This window comes from Scatophagus argus, chromosome 23, assembly GCF_020382885.2.
Source record: "Scatophagus argus isolate fScaArg1 chromosome 23, fScaArg1.pri, whole genome shotgun sequence".
In the NCBI taxonomy this organism is placed as follows: domain Eukaryota; kingdom Metazoa; phylum Chordata; class Actinopteri; family Scatophagidae; genus Scatophagus; species Scatophagus argus.
In genome coordinates, this window is record NC_058515.1 from 7,302,549 (window position 1) to 7,323,705 (window position 21,157).

General features: G+C 41.7%; 1 long non-coding RNA gene across 2 annotated transcripts; it reads left to right on the forward strand.

Moving 5' to 3' along the window:
• Positions 1–844: 844 nt before the first annotated feature.
• Positions 845–20,886, forward strand: LOC124055018. 2 transcript variants are annotated; one of them, XR_006842527.1, is made up of 5 exons: positions 845–1,025; positions 1,507–1,747; positions 2,042–2,092; positions 3,764–3,920; positions 12,396–12,536. It is a non-coding gene; the product is annotated as an uncharacterized LOC124055018 (long non-coding RNA). The 2 variants fall into 2 exon arrangements; XR_006842526.1 differs by lacking the exon at positions 12,396–12,536 and adding an exon at positions 19,888–20,886 and having other exon boundaries at positions 846–1,025.
• Positions 20,887–21,157: the final 271 nt, after the last annotated feature.

Consider the following 21,157-nt stretch of genomic DNA (forward strand, 5'->3'; position numbering starts at 1 on the left):
GGCAAACTTTCCATGTTCTCTCAGAGAAGGTCATTGGGCCAGACCCAATCTAGCCTCTGAAACTGAGCCAAGATTTCCACTGCTGTCTTTCAGATTAGTATGAGACGTGAGCGCCTTTCCTAAGCAAATCAGACAGTGTGAAGGACAGAACCATTCTTCCATTCAAGCACTCCTGATTCTTGTTAAAGAGAGACGGGGCAATACGTTGCAGGACAAAGGGAAGTCTTTGGGAAGTCTTTACGTTACAAGAATGCTTATTTTTTTTAGATGAGACACCCCTGTTTATCATGTTAGATTAGACACACAGTGTACAGTGACTGTGATTGACTGTCTTTATGTGAAAAGTAGTAATACATGGGAAATATTCTTAAAGCTGTGAGTAATTTGTTCCATGAGCAAAGAAAACATTTAATGATTAATCATAAGAAATTCTGCTGATTGAAGTTTGGTGATATTTACTTTTAGGACAATGAAATTAAATTATAATCACATGCAGGAAGAGGATTTTGACACTGGCCATGGCACCAGTGCAGTCAGGCACACTCTATTGAGTGCTGAAACATGATACAAGGACAACGAGCTCAAACATTCACTGCTAAAGGACATCACAGGACACACAGTGCGCAGTACAGATACGTGAGCACAGCACACTTTGTCTGCATTGTAAATTTGACACCATATGGATATAAAACTCAACATACTGTAATTTAACAGTTTTGTCGCGAGCGTGAAACAAATTCTGTGGGTGAATTGGTATCGATTCAGCTCTGTAGTACTTGGAAGGACAAACTTGCACCTGGACTCAATCAGCGTTGATTGGAGAGTGGCAACATGCCCACATGCACACAACACAGCTGATTGGACACACTAGTTCTGCACAGGAGAACATAAGATTCAAACTTAGCTTTTCCTTCAGATTTGTAACTGATTCTTTCCCTTCCTAATTTCCTATTCAATTTTTCAAGTTTTTTTAAGTTTCCAGCAGCACATTGTATCTTATGCTGGAAGCCCCTTCATGATCAAAAGTAAGTTCTGCATTATGCGCCTCTGCAACTATCTGCACTACGCTCTGCACCCTGGCTTGTGTTGAGCGAAGAGCAAAATTCTTATCATGAGAAGGCAGCTTCACACAGGGTTAGGCACTGTTTTGCAGATTTGTGTGGCTTAATTGGAAATCTTGAGTCAGTTATTCAAGTCCCACTGTTGTTTGTTTGGTCTTCAATTATTGCTTTTCCCTGATTTTGTAAAGTAGGTTCAATTAAAAGTTTTTCTTTTCTTTTTTTATTTTTCAAAAGCTTCAATCTGTTTTAAGTTTCACGAGGTTAGTTTTAGCCCTGTTGGGTAAACAAGAGTCATGATTTTTGTAGCACACATGTTTTTGTTTTTTTCCCTGATTTTCCCACTTGGTGAACTCACCATCTTCAACAATCCTGGGTTTCTGAAATTATAACTTTAAACCAATAATAATCATCCTCCTCTCTTTGCTCTTTTGCCTGGCTGTTGCAGATCCCTCGTCTGCTCACTCTTTGCATGCCGATTCGAATGGCTCAGTTTTGGGATTATTTCAACGCCTTCAGCAGATGCTATTGCATTAAATAAAGAGATATGCCATGCTGGACAGCTTCCACTCACTCCTAATGCGAGCATTCTGGCCACAGGCAACAACTTCACATCCAGTCCTATCACTGACATGGCAACTAAGGATTCTGGCAGTGTTCCCAAAACTGCATTGCATTACTTGTCAAAGGTAAGTTGTGACTGAGTTACTTGAAGTTGTATTCACCAATCTGTGATGACTGGGGGCAGGCAGACTCCTAAACAAACTCAGAAACAAGCTTTCATATACATCACTTTATCAGACGCTTTGGGGTAACGTGAACAAAAAGACTTGAATGTACTTAATACATGTCAAATTTTGGGGAATTAAAGCATCGCTATCTACCATGCGTGCTTGTGGTGCAGAAGTTTTTGACAATCAACCCACCAGTCTGCAGCTCAGGCAGCTTTGTAACCTTCCAACTCTTGCTTGTTTGTGTTCCAGCAACTCCTAAAGAAGTTGGCAGGCCAAAGAAAGGCCAGGTCCTGTTTTACAGTGAGTGACATCTGTACCTTTACCTTACATCAGCTCTGTGTTAAATGCTAGGCTGACATGTTTTCAAGTCTGTTGTTACACAAAACTCACTGCCAGAATGCACATTAAAAGTGGTACTGGTTACTGTTACCTTTTCCTAATATGATTAAATGTACAGTCCTCACTCTGTGCAAAAGAACAAAAATGAGGTCTCAACAGTCTGAATTAAAGAAAATTAAGTTGCAGTGTTTTCCCTTTTTGTGTTGCGCTGAGCTGCAGTGTAGGAATAGCAGGTGCCAAGAGGGAATTTCTTTCTACAAAGACCGTTACTTTGAAAGATATCCCACTTAATTCATCTAGCTCAGACTGACAGACTCACATTAGCTTTGGATGAACTTTGGATGACAGCATTCTTGCACGGTTTGCCCCCCCCATCCATCCATCCCATCCCATCATGTACAGTAAGTACATTGGGATCATGTTAGGAAGGGTTCTCCAAGGCCGGTATGGACAGGAGGGACATTTGCAGTGTCCAGTAACTCCTCTAATGTACATAATAGGCATATGTGTATTGTTTTAAAACAGACATGGAAAATATGAACTCACGATATACTTGAAGAAAGAAATACTTTTCTACTAGCTAAACCATTTCAACCAAGCAGTCTGGGTTAAGTTCAGTTCAGTTTTTGCATTTCCATTGACCGAAGTTGTGGAAGGTGCTAATGAAACTACTTCACTCCATCCTGTTAGTTTTGAGCAGGAAGTTTTCATTCTGGATGTCAGAATACAATAGAGGCTACTGTAGGTTACAATGTGTCATGTAATAAATGCTGGATCTTCTCAAGGCCTAAAAAAAAGTCTTGTATGTTGTTTTTGGAAAAATGACAAGTGAGTTCACCTCAAAGCCCCAAAACAACCCTGCTTACATTTAAGAATACCGCAGTCTGCTTCATGTCACAGTCCAGGTTCAGTGAGCTTGACAAAGAGGGACACCATGCAAGTTTGAAAGTAATTTAAACAGAATTCAGTTCTGTGAAATGTTGTATGTGTGATGGAGGCAAAACAAAGAGGATAAATGTACCGAACAGGCAGATGGGGTGATTGGTGGAAACACAGCTCTAGAGGTGGTGTCTGTATTATAATTTTTAGTTTCACTTGACTCTCCTTTTTTTCACATGAAAGTATGCATATGTTAGGGTTGTCCATCTTTATAAGAAAACAACTAACATGTTATTTTTCAGAATTAATTTGAACTTAACACATTCAGTCTTTTTATAAACTACATTGTAAGATTGACGTTCTGGTCATTTCTGGGAAGCCGGAAACAAATTAATGTTAGCAACAAGCTAACATAACAGGCAGTTGCATGTTGCACAGTGGACAGAGACGGACACTTTTTTCCTTGGTGTTGAATCCAAATTGCTACCTCACATTACTTGGTGTTGTGCTTGCTTGCTTTCTCCATTCTGCATTTGCAAAGACAACAATAGCTGTAACTGTAACACGGTACCCTTGGTTTTGAAGTGGAGCAGGTTGTTAGAAATGTAATATTTTCCCCCACGTTTGAACTGTAGTTCATATTTATAATAAAGAGGTGACATTTTTAATGTATGCACAGACTTAAAATCCCAAATTCTCTTGTGCATTGCATTTTATGACACACAGAGTCTCAATAAAATCAATTCTGCCCAGGTCTGACATCCCGGTGGAGGCACAGCAGGTTGTGTGACGGCAGAGAGGAACAGGGTGGAGTTGGCTATTTTTACCTGAAGCCCAGGAGTGAGCTTCAACACAGAAGGTGAAGCGGGAGGAGAGTGGAATTTGGGCAACGTTTGGGAATGTGAATCAGGTAACGTTAATCATCTGGACAGCAGAGACATTAACTGTGCATGAAGCTTGGTCTCTGGACATTGCATGTGCTGTTCAGATACTGACAGAGGGCGCGTGTGTGTGTGTGAGTGAGAGAGAGAGAGAGAGAGAATAGGAAAGAGAGGAAGGACATGCAGTATTTTTGTGCGAATCTGGGAGTAAGAGAGGACACGCTGTAGTGTGTAAGGACAGCATGCCTGTGCTGAGGTGATGTACAGCGCCCTGACTTACTGTTGTAGATGAAATGCACGTTGCTCAAAGCTACACACCCACCCCAAAAGGAATAGAGTGTGTTTTCCAACTCACTTTTCAGGTTGGGAAAACACACTGATGAAAAAAGATGAGGCTGCGGTGGCACACTCAGTCTTCGCTGCAGCCCCCGTCACACACTAACATCATTACAATTTCAACTCCAGTGCCTTATAACAAAACTCTGCATATTTACAATGTGTGTGTGTGTATCCACTATTGTCTTGTTAAAATTTTACAATGGCTGCTGAGCGCCTTCACATTCTGAATGCAATATTGTGCCTTAATATGCCCTCGTATAATGCCTACAGATTTGCAGAGTGCTGAGGCGGCACATTTTGCAGTGGAAGCATCTGAGTTGCACGAAAGCGGAGCCTTCACCCCTGAGAGAGCGAGGGGGCTCACCTTTTGTTATTATTTTCGGAGGCGTTGATTCGTGCTGACCTACTTTGGGAGCAGGGATTGTTGAGGCGCAGAGTACCAATGCAAATGAAATCTGTTGCTTCCTGCTTGTTGGATTTCAAGGATTTCCAAGCACATGATGCAATTTGGGAAAAAATGACTAGCTGTCATATACTTGCTGCAGTTTTGTGGATAATGCCATCTTTTTATCTGCTATTCTGAAGTCTATCTGGACTCACAATTAATCTGCGTTTTCTGCAGCGGTTGTTTTCTTGGAAAGATTATTGAATTGGTGGCCTTATGTCAGTTTGATTTCTTGACGGCAGCTTGCTTGGTTTACCTACAAAACCTTGTATAAACCTGTTCAGCATTGCAAATGACAGTGATCACACTGTGACTTGAGTGCAACACTCTACCTGCTTGACAGGTAGCTGTCAAAAATACCTGTCATTCTGTCAGCCGCACAGCCCAGCCACTACCGTCAGTTCCATGTTTTTTACAAGACACCTTGGTCTTGCAGCTAAGGAAGATGAGGATAGTGTTGCTCATCAAAATGACAGAATTTTAAGAGAAAGTGCCGCCATGTAGTGCGATCAAAATCAATATGAATCACAAAAAAATACGTGAAAAACCCTGTACTTGTACAACTAACTAAGGTGCATTTCATAATTTTTACACTAAAGTTCACTGTGGTTCTGCAAAGGGAAAAGTAGGCAAAACTTAAAGTTCAAATGGGTTTGTCCCCACAGTGTGCATAACACAGGCTGTTCAGATTTTAACACCTTTTCTATCACCTTTTTATATACATGCAAATACAGTTCCTTTTGAATTGGTGAGAGCAGCCACATGCAAAAGTAGTTGTAGCTTAACAATGTCTTTTATTACACACTGTAAATGCAGACGCACGGTTAGCAAGTGGCCATTTTTCGGTAAGAAGGAGAATCAGAACCCAGAGTGCCGTTTCCATCCCTGCAGGGGATGAAGTGCTCTAAATGTGGTGTGGCCTTTGTAGCCACGTGTGAAATATGATTTGGTGAAGGATGTCATTTGAAGGGGCCCAGTTCTGCAGTTATGACAGCCCCCGAGCACTCTCTTACAGTCTCGCTGTCTTTTCCGCCCCCTCCGAATCTCTCCGCTATCTTATCTATTCTTCACTCATTCTCTCACACCTTTTTCCTCTCGCTCCATCCTTCCCTCCTGGTGGCTCTTTTTATTGGGCTACTTTAAAGCCAGATGTTGCTGCGATGTCCGAGGACAAGCAGGGAGACGCGGGACAGCGGCGAGGGGGAGGGGCACTTAAATGACTTGCCTTCAGAGTACCTCATTCCCTACACGGCAGACTTTCTTTCCAGCCTTCCTCACGATTTTTCCTTTACACTGTATCTCCAATTTTTCACATCCTGCTTTTATTTTTCTATTTCTTTCCCATGATCTTGCTCTCATTATGCACCCAAAACACACCCACATACACAAACTCACTTCCTCTACCTCCCCTCTGCCTGTCATGTACTGCAAGCGACCTAGTTCTAAGTTGAACCAACCATTTGATTTGAATTGGGAAAAGAGGCTGTAGCTGTGTTTCAGGCTGCCTTCAATAGCGCCGCACCGCAAGCGGAAGATAAGAGGTGTGATCTCAGTGGCCTGGCCCTGTTTTCAAACCCAGATAATACACTCTCAAAATCAGATTCCCACAACGGCACACTAGCCCCTGTAATTGTCTGCACTTGAGCTGCAGTGGATTTCTCCCGTACTGAACTTTTGCACAGTATAGGGGAATGAATAATTCTATTCTTATAACTGAAAACTGTCTCAGACACAATGTGCTTCTCTTCTTTTTTTTTTTTTTTTTTTTCACCAGAATTTCTAAGTTGGAAATGTCAATTTGCCCAGTCTTTTCTCTCTCCTTGACTATAATCAACGACAGCTCCTATTTTTGCAGATTATACAGACATCGGCGTAAGGAGAGGAATAAAAATTGCCGCCATGCTGAGTTTACGCCTGACAAACAACATCCACGCGGAGATCTGACACTGCAATTTGCACTTACACACAGAGGCAAATCCTGGCCTTATTCAGATACATTTCCAGTACAGGCCTATTTTGCAAATCAATCATGCGGCACAAAATAGTGGCACAGAGACTTATATTTTCCAACTGCCCAGAGTCGGAAAGCAGCAACAAAAAGCTGAGATGTGGCAGGATGTTTATGGAGAATATGAATGAAGGTAGCATGCAGCTTTTATGCCTCCTAATAAGCCCCCAAGGCTAGGGAACATTACGACTCTACAGTTTTACAACCACTGATGGTCTGCTCAGAGATGTACATTGTGCCCCTCTTGGGTGCGAGTACGTGAGTGAGTGTGTGTGTGTGTGTGTGTGTGTGTGTGTGTGGTTTGGATGGAGGATCAGACCCATAGCTGTCTGCTGAAATGATCCGCATGAATATCTGGCCATGAATCAGACTGCCAGACTTCCTCTCACATGATACTCTTTACAAATGATAAGCTTGATAAATACAGAAAAGTGTGGGTGCTCGTGCATACGTACGTGTTTACGCACGCTTTCGGGGTTCATCATTGCAAATGGATTGAGATCTGACAGGCATTCCAATGAGCTACTCCGATGGCATGATGAAATCATTACCCCCTTACTAAAATGGTGTTCACATTAAGAAGATGGCTTGCGGTTGGTGTGAGTGTGCGTGCGCGTCAGGTTCCGTGAGGATGTGCGCCTTAATCGTGTCACGTTCAAGCATCGCGCAACGTTTTTGTTGTGAGTGTAGGTGTGTCTGCACAAGCCTGCGTGCCCGGCATGGTGAGGGCGCATTCCATCAGCAAACCAACGAGGGAGAACTGATGCAAGTGCATGAGAAAAGGTGGAGAAGTGATTTTTCCGACACAGATCTGAGATGAGGTTTGCAGCCATAACCAGGCGGCACTGTAGGAGCTAATTCAAAATTATGGATGTATGCTTGGCCTGTACCTTGTGCTGCATCTTTGTATGTAGTGCTCAGCTTCCAGGTTTTATAGCCATTTATTTTTCATATCCCTTTCTTGGACTGCAGCTCAACATGTTGGGTTTATGAGTATATTGAACACACATGAAATTAAATTGTGTAATTCGGACCATTTTACATTTATGTGTTTGTATGAAAGCATCTCTGACTGTTGGAGTGCTCTGTATGATGAATCTGTGTTTTTGCCAGGTCATACCAAAAAATGGCACAGCAAATTCTCATCATGCAGTCTTGTGAAACGAGCGTCGTCGGAACCTCAGCGACATTGTGACTTCTTAAAGGGTCTGCAGTGGCTACTGTTGGTTGTGGTTATATTTGTTTGAGGAAAATGGATATGAGGAAGAAGGCAGTGTTGGCATTGGCTCTCATCCAACAAAGCAATGTTATATAATACTTAATGGAGTGACAAAGCCCATATATCTTACTCCCATTTTAATTAGAAGAGAAAATCACCGATCACTTTGCTGATTTGTTCACTTCCAAGATTCGTATTTAGCCAGTGACATTGACTGTGTAGTTCCTTCACTTTTTTTCCCCCCTCAGCTAAGTGGTCTCGTCACTGTTCAAAGGCACTTTAGTTTGTTTAACACTGAGTGAACACATCGCCGTTTATACTGCCACCACACTCAGGGCTGACTCCTTGGCTGTCTTCGAGTCAGTACTAAGTTCAGCATGTAGCTCCCCACTGATCAAAGACACGTCCAAAATTCAATTAAACATCCCTGTCGAACGCTCAAAAAGAGTCCACTCAGGAGCCACAACCAGATTTTGTGACGTCTTTTTTTTTTTAAATGCCCTTTTAGTGTTCATTATTGGTTATGTGGTTCAAAATGAAAGTTTTTATGACATCTTGGACTCACTTTAGATGTCTGTGTTGGACTGAATTTAAATTAACCACACTCCACTCCACACATTTTTCCCCTTTTCCTTAGGTAGAACAGCTTGTGCAGAGAGACGTGCAGTAGGACACCACTTAGCAGTTTAAAGGTCTGTAGTCAAGATTTATTTCTACAGAGCTTCGATTTTGATCAGATCTCTCCAATCCTGAAAGGGCCAGCGCTATAAAGACTGTTGGTCAATGTTGCAAATTCACATATCATCGCTGTTCAACTCTGTGAAAACATTGCACAAATTTGCTTTGCCTCTATAAGCAATTCCACTTGATTGAACTAGCTTGGTCATTATAAATAATGACGTGGCCCAAACAGACTTATCATCTACATTTGACTTAACCAGCTAGGCTTTCTGGTAAGTTCATAATTTAAACAGAAACCTCCCAGACATTTGCATGAGTCATCTCGCTCTCATCACATCTATCATGTAAACAGGCAATGGAAAGAAGTATATCTTCATCGGTCTCAGTGGTCTTGTTTTAGAAATACTGAAGCCATGTTTCTTTGAGACAAGGTGAAATCGTCTCACTGTTAATCCATTTCATGGGCTAACAGCTACATTTTTACATTTTTATTAGGCCAGAAGTGTAAGGATAGCATTATCTGTGCTATATTGATGAAGTAAGTACTTAGCAGAAGAAGCAACAAAGTAGGCGTTAGAAATACTCCATCCTGGACTGAGAGAAATCCTTATCTAAACAGCTTTGTATAGCTAGCTCACTTCAAAGATGCTGAATACATTAGTTTTAGGGGGTGTTATTCAAATTTGTTGATCCCTTTTGGCCCTTCATAAGCATATTAATAGTATTTTGTCACACAAATGGCTTCTGGTCGTTGAGGCATAATCAAACAATGAATTGCAGTGTGCTATCATAAACTGTTTAAAGCCAGGACAAAACAATGTAATATTTATGTGTTAGTGCCATTGTTCTGTACTGCATTATACTGTGTGCCGGTTTTTACTGTGAACAACTGTGGCTGTAAATGACGGTTCTAAAGCCTTATTTTTGACATATATATGCATTTTGTGTCACAAAATTATTTATTTTTTTGTATTAACACTTGGGCTGGTAGCTTTGTATAACAGTTTTAGTTGCTCTGTGATGAGAAGAGCTATCTTATATTTTAATTCCTCATGTTTTTTTTCCTTCCAAGTAAATACTTTGATGTTTTAAAACTCATTGAATATAAACTACTTTGATTTTAGGTACAAAACTTGCCTGCAGTACGATTAGCCACGGCAGCACATATCTCCGAGGATATCTGCTAAATCGGCACCCAGCAATTTTCCAGAAAGATTACACGCAACACATGCTATGCTATCAGTTAAATCTGTGCAATTAGAACATGGGCATTGCCTCTTTGGTGGATTCTAGAAGTGAATCCATTATTTATGCATTTTAATGTTGGGTTGTGCTAATTTGCAATAGTTTCATTAAAAAGGCAACAATAGATTAACCGCACAGAGAGATCAATTTCTTACAGCATCTGTTTACAGTATTTGGAAAAACTGGAGGTGTTTCTGTTGTTAATGCTGTGTGTGTGTGTGTGTTCACTTTTTGCCCGCATGGTTTCATGTGTACGGTGTGAACAGGATTGTTTAAAGCTACTGCCTGTGTGTATCCTCTCCATGTTGGGCAGCTCTCGCAGTGTACATAAATATACTCGGTGTGTGTGCTAGCTTTTTGATTTGGCTCGCTGCTGTGATTCCACCTATAGGACCAGTGGGGCTCCACCATTGAAACAAACAGCCAACCTGAGAAACTTGGAATGATTTAACCTTGCAAATTACACAGGTACTGGTATATTTCGAAAGACTGAATAAGAATGCATGCGCAAGAGGCAGATCAATACAGGCTCACTATGCTGCTCTATGCATTTAGATTTGTTAAGAACATTTGATGTGGCATGAACTCATATATACAGCTGTCACCGTTTATCCTCATGCTGTAGTCTGACACAGACATTTATTATATATTCTCACTAATGTATAAACACTTTACATTTCACTGTTAATGCTTCCCAGAACATACCGCCCAATATAATCGATGGCTTTCTAAAAATATTTAGACTAGAAAGGATCAATGCGAGAGATCATTCCCTTTCTACTCCGATATGTACACACAAATAGACCATTGATGGTATTGAGTGCCCTTATGGCTCTAGAGTTATGTTGCCTTGCTGTCGAGGTGATGCTGCTGCCAGAATCGGAACGTGTAGCCAGTACTGCTATATCTGGCTCGTCTTTCCTCGTGCACACAGAGCTTTTTGCATTTCATAATGCAAGGTTGAGCTTGTCTCACAGAACATAAAACCTCGGGCTTATAATAGTGCCTGTGAAAGACGGCACGTGCCCCGTCAGAGACACTTTGCTCTGTGGTGTGATTACGTTGGGAGATTCTTCTCTCTGCTGCAACTTTCAACAGAAGATGTATTTCGCTATCTACGCTCTTGTGCTTAATTTTGTATCCCAGCTGTTGTCAAGTCATTTGCATTAGGCTTTCTTGTGAAGCCATTTGATCGCTATCTGACTACTGCTGCACATGAGGATGTTATAGCAGTCTGGAAGTGTCAACTGTAGCGTGTTGGTAGCACAGCAAATGAATACACATACGTGCATGTGTGTGTGTGTGTGTGTGCCCATAAATAAGATGCCAGCAGTAACCAAGAAATCTTACATCCACATTTTAATTAATTTGATACCTGATCTCTGTTGAGCTCATCCTATACTTACCTGGGAGGGCAGTAGATTCCAATTAGGTGAGGCTGATTAGGGAAAATGCAATTCATTTGAGTGAGGGGACAGAAGAGGAACTCGCTGTGCGGCTGCAGCTTTCATTGCGGTCTTTCTTTGTTTTTGCTTCCCGTCTCATTTCCCGTCTATCTTTTTTGCCTCTGTTTCATTGACATTTTGGTTAGTGCCATGTTTTTGTTGTTTTGTTTTGTTTTTGGCACTGACTTCTCCCCATCAACCTGCTTTTTCCAGTACCCTCTTTTTCAACTGCCAAATGACATCAGTTTGGCTTTTTATGGGGTGATGACATACTTTCAAAGAAAAATCTGTTGGTTATGCTTCCGTTTCTTCAAATCCTTGTGAAAAGTTAAATCGTGCTCAGCAGATTTAATAGTGTAATGGCAAGTCCTACCACTATTTTTGTGTTTGACTTTCCACTCTCCCTCTGTCATGCGTACCCACATTAGTGCATTATCACTACCTGTGTAACATTTCCCCCCTATCACACCAGCGTCCCCCCCAGGACTCATTATTCCATCAGTGGTATAATAAATGACTGTGAAAAGAACAGTGTCTTTGGGAATGTATGGGTTGAACTGGCTACCATGCGTTTTGAAGCAAAGATAAACAGGCAAATATAATTGGTAAACTCTACTCCAGCTCAGTGTAGCCTGGAAAGCATGATAACCAATGACCTGCTTTACATTACCCCAAACATTCAGTGGTGAAGCTCTCGTTGTCGGCTTATCGCTGCAATGGCCAGCTAAATTGCATGGGCACCAGCACCAGTCTAATCAGAGCTGTAGACCAATGTTTTGGTCCCCGTGTTGTTCGTATATCATGAAGACACATATGCAAACCATTGACACTGGAAACACGACATTTATTTTGGCTGGCTGCACAGGGCTCTAATGCATATTAACTGTTGGAGGCAGTCATGCAAACAAATGTAATTCCTATCATATCTTGATTCATTTTTCTGTCTGTTTGACGTGTTTGTGCGTGTTATGCGGGCGTATGTTGCTCACTTTAAGAAGAGAGGGAATCATTATGGCCACAGTCTTTTTCAAGTCTGCAGTGTGCTGGACACAATAACGAATGTCGAGGTCCGCTCATCTCAGGTACCGTTGCACTGTTATGTTTCTGTTTTTATGAACACAGGTGGAGCAGCCTTACTCTGCCCTGCAACTACACTCAGATGCTGGGGTTGGTTTGGCAGTGATGCTCTACTCATGTGAAGCTCTGGATCAAATCTGAGCAAGCTTGACGCAGGCCTTTCTCGTGCTCACGCACCCTCACCCCCCCCCCCCCCCCCCCCCCGGCAGAGATGCACAACATTTGAATGAGCATGAACAGATACTGGAAATAAACATTCTAAATTCACATAAATCTAAATACTGATGTGGGAAGAGGCTGAGGAGACGGTACAGGTTTTCCTGTGGTGTAGCAGCAGTGCTGGCCATTTTTGTTTTGCACATAAAATGAGAAGCAAAGTGTTTATACTCTATGGACCTCCTGGCTGTTTGAGATATGTCATGGTCATATATGATTTAACAGTTTTTACAGTTTAACATGTGACTTTAAAACTTCCATGCCTGTCTGTACTAAGATAGGACTCCACAGATCTTCTTCATCATTTCAGCTTCATCCTATTGCTTGGATTTGTCCAGCAGGACATTCCAGAGTTACTCGAATATGCTCTCATCAGCAGGTTGGGAACTTAAAGATCATGTCTGTTGACAGGGGATATATGGAGGGCATTACAGCATGGAATTAACCGTCTCCCTAACACTGCTTGTGATTTAGCTTGCTATCAGGGTGCATTGCCCATCCTTCCTGCGGAGCTCTGTAAGCCAACAGGCAGTTTGATGCCCTCTTGACCCGCTTCTTCCCCGATTCTGCCTCCTGAAGGAAATGCATGTGGTTACTAGGCAACAAGAAGGGGGAGGGGGGGGGAGCCATTACAGAGAGCAGTTGTATTTTGCCCAGTTATTATGAAAGCTATATTCATGATGTAAATATGCTTAAGCCCATAAAGTCTTGTCTACAGCTTTAGGAGTCTCAGTCTAGGAATAATGTACTTGTGTAAATTCCCTTTTAATATTTTCACAGTTTTGTGAGGAGATCACACAAGATAACACAATTTCTTAAGTGGAGGGTTATCCCAAAGAGCATGTTATTGTGAGAAAAGCATTAAATAAAAATTGTGTTTTGGCACACTCCATTGCTCCATTTGCTTCCCCCATTAAAATCACTCAGTTTCACTCATGTAGGACAAGATTTCTAATTGCCATATTTAATGTGTTAATGATTTAATTATTCTTTTAATTAATTTGTTACGACTAAATGATTGACTCAATTCAAAGACTCTTGGCTCGTCTTTGGGGAGGGTGGGGGCATAGGGCTCTGCAGATGACTTACTGATGCTTTTCCATATCAAATATCACAGAAAAAAAACCAGGAGGGCGAGTGGAGGATGCAAGACACGCAAGCACGTATTCTCTCAAGTAACACAACTAACAGGCCACATATTTTTCTTGGTAAGATGCAGTCTTTCGAAGTAAGTTTGAAAAACGGTCCTGTTTATTACAAGACTGACAGAGAAAGCGACTCTATTTTCCCTCCCCAGTGAGAAATGACTGTCGGCCTAATCTGAAGTAAACAGGCTCTCAAGGCCTCTTTGGGGGGGGCGTTGCGGCTTCTCGAGCACATCAACCACCCAAGCCTCAGCATCAAAGGGATCACCATTTTTAATTGAAATGCCTTTTAATGTATAATGTAGTTCATTTATTTAATTTAGATTCGATAGCCACGGAAAAGGAATTGAGCTGGAAAGGTCAGACAAAATATAAGCATTCCAGAGAACGCCAGCTCGATTAGTTTTCAAACAAATCTACCTTCGCAGACTATGAAAATGTGGCGTGAACTTTTTGAGGCAGCTGCAAATTGCTTCAAAGTTTTATTGATGATGGAGTAAAAAACCTCAGTTGATGGATAAAGAGGCTGCTATTCAGTATGCGGGAGATACAGTGTACTGTTGAAGGGAAGCTTTTATCTCCCTCCATGCAGCTGAGACCCTACATTTTCTTTATATGTGCCATGTGCAGCTTGTCAGCAGTTGTAAATCATTGTTTTACTGTCCCATTCTTTAGAACAACAGTGCATGTCATTTGCATGATATTTGATGCACGTTGATTACAATGATCACCGGTGCATTTTCTTTCTGACAGTGTGAAGGTTTTAAAGGTGAGGTCATAAATGTAGCAGAGCGTTAGCTCATCACAAGCAGCATGAATAAGAAGTCACTTCACTTATCTCAACGTCATCAAGGTGTCCCTGAAAGGGGCTCAAAGTGAAGTGGTCAGGCATCAGCAGCGCAGCGCTGCCTGATTTTCTGCTCATAATCATTGCCTCCTTAAAGAAATAGTTCACATTTTTAGAAATATGCTTAGTTTTTTCCCCAAGGGTGACATGGAGATCAGTAGCAATCTTATATCTACACAGTAAATATGCAGCTGTAGCTGGGATGTGATTATCCTAGCTTAGCACAAAGACAGGAATGGAGGGGCTCATAGCCCAGCTCTCCCTAAAGGTCAAAAAATACCCCCGTCAGTACCTGCAAAGTTCACACATTCATTGATTCTGTCCTGTTTGTTTCATCCAAAGTAAATGGTAATGTAAAAAAGACAAGTTCGGTGATGTAACTGTTGTTTTGCCAACAACCATTTACCCACGAAAGTAATGGTTACAGTTATAGCACATACTGTAATCGCCTTCCTTACATTACTGTTTGTGAACTGCTGAAATAAATCAAGCACATTGGTTTTAATTAGTGAGCTTTAAAGGTGCCGTAATGGGAGTTTTAGCTGTCAGCCCATTGTTGCAACCTTAAACCTGAGCTGGGCCAATAGCCTCCCGCAACAGATATCAATTAAACTATTGGAAAGAAAGCAAACAGCTGTAATTACATCAACAATGATTTGTTTAGGGAACTCCTACCTCTTTGTAATTCATTTGTAAAGGTTTTTCAGTTCAGTGTTGAACAGTTACATGGAACTCAGGAATTTCTTGTTATTTGCAAGATCCCTAACAAATCACTCCTTGCAAACTTCCTTGCAAGCCAACACCACTCAAGCGTGCTCCTCTTGCCCTTGTATTTCTGTATTTCTCGCAACCTAGCGAGCCTTTCTGCACACTGTAACTAACTCGCTTGATGGAGAGGCATAGGATGTAATCTGGGATTAATTACTGGAATTCACTGCACCGCACTGCGATTCTCTTCTTCTGGTGGCTCTGAGGCATCTGGTGGTGTCCTGGATAATCTGGATGACAGTGGATTTGGATGGGAGCCGGAGGATGCAGGTAACACTTAGTAAATGCTGCACCATTTTGAACTCAAGAATGTGTGCGCATGAAGCTTTGTGGGATAACTGTAGCAAGTATCGTATATTAGCAATGTGTGCAGGTGTAGTTTTGCATGTGTGATTTTGTAACCATGCAAACATGCTTTTGGTCACATGAGCGAGTAGGTGAGTAAGTAGCAAGTGGAAAAGCCTGACAGGAGGCCCACGCAGGCTGTCGAGCCACGGGTGTTTACAGTTAAAATATTTGCCTGTCTAGAGGATCTGAGAAGCGGGAGATAAGGCAGAGACAGGCCCTGTCATGAACAGAACTGTCTGTCTCCCTCCCACCCAAGTCGTCTTTATTAAAAGAACATTGATTTCTCTTAGCCTTTGATAATCCCCCCCACCGGAGTCTAATCAAAACACATCAAATGTTTGCCACCAAGGACAACCACGTCAAAAAAATTCCTCGCTCACTGACTGCCTTGTTTTGCAGCGTTGCTTTACTGCAGTGTGTGTTGATGCGGTATGAGGAATAGTATTAGTAATAGAAGTATTTTTGTTTTTCAAATAGCCTAAAGTGACAAATAAGCAATCTTGTGTTTTTTGTTTTTTTAGTTGCATCATCACAAAAACTTTCTAATAACTGCCGTCATTCCTGCACAAGTTGAAAACTTGCATGTGCTCACACTTTGTGTGTACGTGACCTCGTGTGCGCACATTTGTGCATGTGTGCACAAACACATCCATGCTTCCTGCTTCCACAGGTTTTATTATTTCGCTGCGTTCCCATGGTGACAGGGTGGTCCACATCAGGAGTGCAGGGTGGGTTAGAGCTGTAGCCTAAGCAGACATCTGGGCTTGTCTCCCATTTGTTGGGTTGGGCCCCTCCTGGGCCTGGCGATGAGCGAAATTATTTTTAATGGATCTTCATAAAACCATCTGTATGAGCGCACCTGCACACTGGAAGGCTATCGACAAAATGATTATGACCGCAGCACCCAGAAATTGCTCTAAAATGTGTAATCATTTTGTTTGCTGTGTCCACAGCCTCCCTTCTCTTTCATGTATCTGTATTCTTTGGGCCTGTTTCAACAAAGCAAGGTTATTTTCCTCCTCTTAGGTCTATGGCCTGCACGATTTCCATTTAGATTTGAGGCAGTGTTTTTAATGTATAACAGGTCCCTGCTCTGCATTCAAGGATGCTTTATATTAAATGTCATGCAAATGGGTTGCCTGACCTGGCCAGAGGTGCATTGTCCGCAATAAATAAAGGTTAATTGTGGATGTCAATTCCCACAGATTGTGGATATAATGAAGCTGATTCGTCATCCAAGTTCCATAATGTCCCACTATCTTTCAAAACAATGTTGACAGCATTTGGCAGGCATTTTGGCAGCCTGAAGAATACTCAAATCCATACTGCTGAACAAAAAAAACAAAAAGTTTATTGTTATAATTGACACTGCTGGGATAAAAGAAAAAAATAGCCCATGAGCTCAGATTTGTAATCGTGCATTTTGAATATCTTCTTTATTTCTTTTTCATCTCCTGCAGAAATCATAGATCAGTCTGCTACAGTGCCCCTTTGATATCATAATTTAAAATGCTGAAGGGATCCAACACAATCTTTGCTGACAGGTTCAACTGTTCCTACCACACATTTCCCCTGTTACCTCTCATCAAATTTGATTTGTATGAAGGTATAGCTGATGTTTTATTTATCTCTTCCCTCCGAGACAACCTGCACATACCCTCTAGGCATCATGATTTATACGTATTGAACAAAAGAAAAAAAACAAAAAAAAAAAAAAACACTGTCCTTGCACCTGCTGGCTCATACTTAAATAAAATTCAATGAAATTAAATTTTTAACAATTTGTATTGTGTTTGGCCATATCAACCAAATGCCACAGTGTCTGTCACAACTTTTTGTTTTGTTTAGTCGCACCAGTTGCATTCCTCCTGAAGTTGGCAACTAAACTCTACACATACTCTTGACTGAACGCCGCTGAAAAAATAAAATGTTGTTAAGATGTCAGGAGCTCATTTAAAACACTGATACAGAATCAGTAAAAACAGTTACAGTTGTGTTTTAAAACAATATTGTGCCGTTGCAGCTGTGCACCGCTTTGTGTGCTGACTCCCATGGGTCCCTTTAGATAACTCTTGGAGGTGCGTACGCTCATATGTGTGTCAGACCTACGAATGCCCCGCCAGATTATTATTGTTTAGAGCCAGATGTTCCTCTGATTGGAGGATAAGGAAGGAGCGATGAAGAGGAGAGACAACCAAATAATGAGGTTTGCTGTATCATTCGGCCCTTTCTGCTGCTGTTTCACTCACTCTACAATGCAGTTTGCCACTCTACTGTGAGGGTTTTTGCCTGCTTCTGTGCCTCTTATCTCCCTCCCAGATTTGTCAGTTTTCTCTCATTTCTGTTTTCCTGCGTACTCTCTCTGTCTCCATCTTCTTCCACTCAGTGTGTCTCTGTCTCTTCAGTCCCCCACACCCCCACCCCCCCTCTCACTCTTACTGATGTGGAGGCAGATGCTTCGGGCCCCCAGAAGGAGAGAGTCTCTGATATAAAAAGGCCTAATGAATGGGAGCCGCCTGTTTGTGTGCCTGCCGCCAAGTAGTGCAGCTGCACAGGCGCTGGATGGCACAAACAAAAGCCCTCCCTGTCCCCTTCTGCAAATCCACTGCAAAAGCCAGGATGTTGCACGTGTGCAGCCTCAAATTGAGGCAAATGAGTTAATCCATAACAAGACCTAACATAAAAACAAACAAGTGGGCTTTACTCGTTTGTAACTCCAGCCCAAAAGGCTTTATCCCAACACAAGTGAAGTTATTGATGGGACACGGCCATGAGATTATTTTATCTTACTGCTGTAACCTCACGCTGGGCTAGCATCTCTGTGCTGAATTCTCTCACTATTTCCCACCTGTGTTCAGGAGCTATTTTCAGTTAATTACTCCTAATGAATTTGTGTATCCTTATTGTCCTCTAGAGTACTGAAGACTGGTCTCTTGTCAGAGAGTGGAAAAAAAAAATCTAAAAGCTATTTTGTCAGTCTCTAATCAATCTCCCACACTTTGATTGATGTCTGTCTGGTCTACTTTTCCTCTTTTTTGTGTGTATGGCAAGGGAAGTATTGTTTTTTTCCCCCTTTTGTTTATTTCATTACCTTAAAGCTTTGTTGGGGGTGTAATGGAAGCTTAGAGGAACAGGTGATGGGGCTAATTAGTCATTAGCGAAGAGATTAGGGTCCCAAATGACAAGTGCATGCTTTACAAGGTCATAATTTGATTAAAGTCGCTGCCTGTTGATGGGAGAAGCTACTCTGAGATGATTAACTTGTCCCCCCATTCCTCTGTCTCTTCATCTCCACATGCCACAGGATGATCTCTAATTTTATTATACATATAGAATGCGAGTGCATGTTTGTCAGTTCATGTGTGATGGACTAATGTACCACAGACTGGGCACAGTATATTTAGCTGGTTAAACGGTCTTAAGGTTCTTTTTCATTTGACTTGATGAACTAGGCAGTGTACGCCATGAACATGGGCTGATAGTGTGTCCATGTTGGATTGTTTTACCAAAACCAAACCAGTCTCATTCCCAGCTCGTAAATGACAGACTCAAAAGCTCTCAGAAGTTTGGTTTGGTTTAGCAAAAGATTTTGGTTTGGATTAAAAGTATGTTACATAACATACATGGCATAACTTAGCGCGTTTTGCAGTTGTTTTTATGTCAGCATCCACAGTTCACATTTGGCTGGCAGTTGTTGTGTATCATTCCAAAGTAGATACAGAAGGATCTGCTAATGTGAAGGCCAAATGTGATGAAACTGCTGCTGAGGGTTCTGTGTTGAGGAAAAAAGACAATAAACATGGCTGCCTGCATCAAGATAAATAGCTGTCCACAGTGATGTGGTTTTTGATGCTGTGAAGGGTTTACACTGAAAATAATAAGTTGCTTTGACACGCATAATAAGCCGTTGGTGTGCGTTGCCCTTAACAGACAGTCATGCCTTTGATGCATGTTTTTGACATGTGGATGAGTTTAACTGCAAATAATACTGCAAGCCTGGGCACAGTTGTATGCACTGAAGCAAATGACTTTTGCGTTTGCTCATAAAAGAATGTGACATCATCAATTATACTTGGGTCGAGGGGTCAGAGGAGCCCTGAGGCACTGTACTTTTGTCAGGGGAGATGCCTTCAATGGGTGTTTTAAAGCTTTCAGTCAACAACCAAACCACATGACATGTTCAATAGCTTTTTGTGTCTCTTCTTCTTTTGAGGACCAAAACGAAGACGATGACAAGCATCTGATCGACTGGCTTAGAAAACTGATGAGTTTGCAGGGAAGGTTTTCTATTAAGTGATCCCTCATCTTTATTTCATGGCAACCAATTCTGAGATCTAAACTGTCAAAAGGTGGATCATGCTTGACTGGCATGCAGTGGAGGATCCAGTGCAAACATTTTCCAAGTGGGCAGTTCTCTGGACTTCATGCATGTGCCCTGCCCTTCACCTTTCTCCGGAATCACCTTCTCTCTCCATTGTTTACTAGTTGCTGTTCTCCACAATCAAATATTGATAGAGGTCAGGAGCGTAGCAAAGTCACCCCATCTCAATTTTTAATGTATAATATAGTACTGTAAATGGTGTTCCCTCCACTTTAATGCTTTCGAAGGCAAATACATCTCTACCGGTCCCTTTGGTTCAGGATTCAGTTTATAAATATGTTCCCCTCAGGTCCATTGAAAGCCACACCGTGGTTTCATATGTAGTGAACCATGCCACCAGTGAATTAGAAATACACTCAAAAACCCTTCAAAAATCGAAGAGAGTCAACACATTTCCACTGCTCTTCCTAAGTGGCCTTTTGGAGTAATAACCTTGAATAATCTTTGAAAAGAATAAAAAAAAAAAAAACTGGAGAAGGGGAGAAATAGGCTAAGGAGACTCAGAAAGGCAGGTTATGGTGGTGAAGTGGCTAAGTGTCAAAGAAGCCATGAGCGAAACTCATTTATGTTTCATACACACATGGATGAGGAGTCAAACTGGAGATTCAGGGTCAGTTTAGGCGGGTCACTGAGCATTGGAGAGCACAAGAAAAACCATGAAAAGAGAGACATGTTCACTGTATGTTTGCATGCATGTATGAGTTAACAGGTTCATGGGTTCATCTGCCCTCTCCTTAGTCTTTCCTGGTGTCTTTCTATTGCCCATACAACCTCAAATTCTTCACTTTGTCTACAGCACGACATGACAGTAGATCTTCTCAGAGTGCACCAATAAAGGTGTGTAAAATCTGTCTGTTTCTTTGGCTGCTTTTCTCTCTTTATCCTCTCTCATGGCCTCGTTTATTTTTGCTACACCCTTGGTGAAGAAGCTATGACTCCTTGAGGGTATTACTCGCCACAGCTTTTACAAATGAGCGTATCGGGAATGAGCTATGGGGCCAGGGCCACTCTGACAGATGTGGCTTAAGAGTTTATACTCTCCACCGTGTCTTCCTTGCACATATGTAGAAACACACGTTCAAGCATACAATCATACCATCTC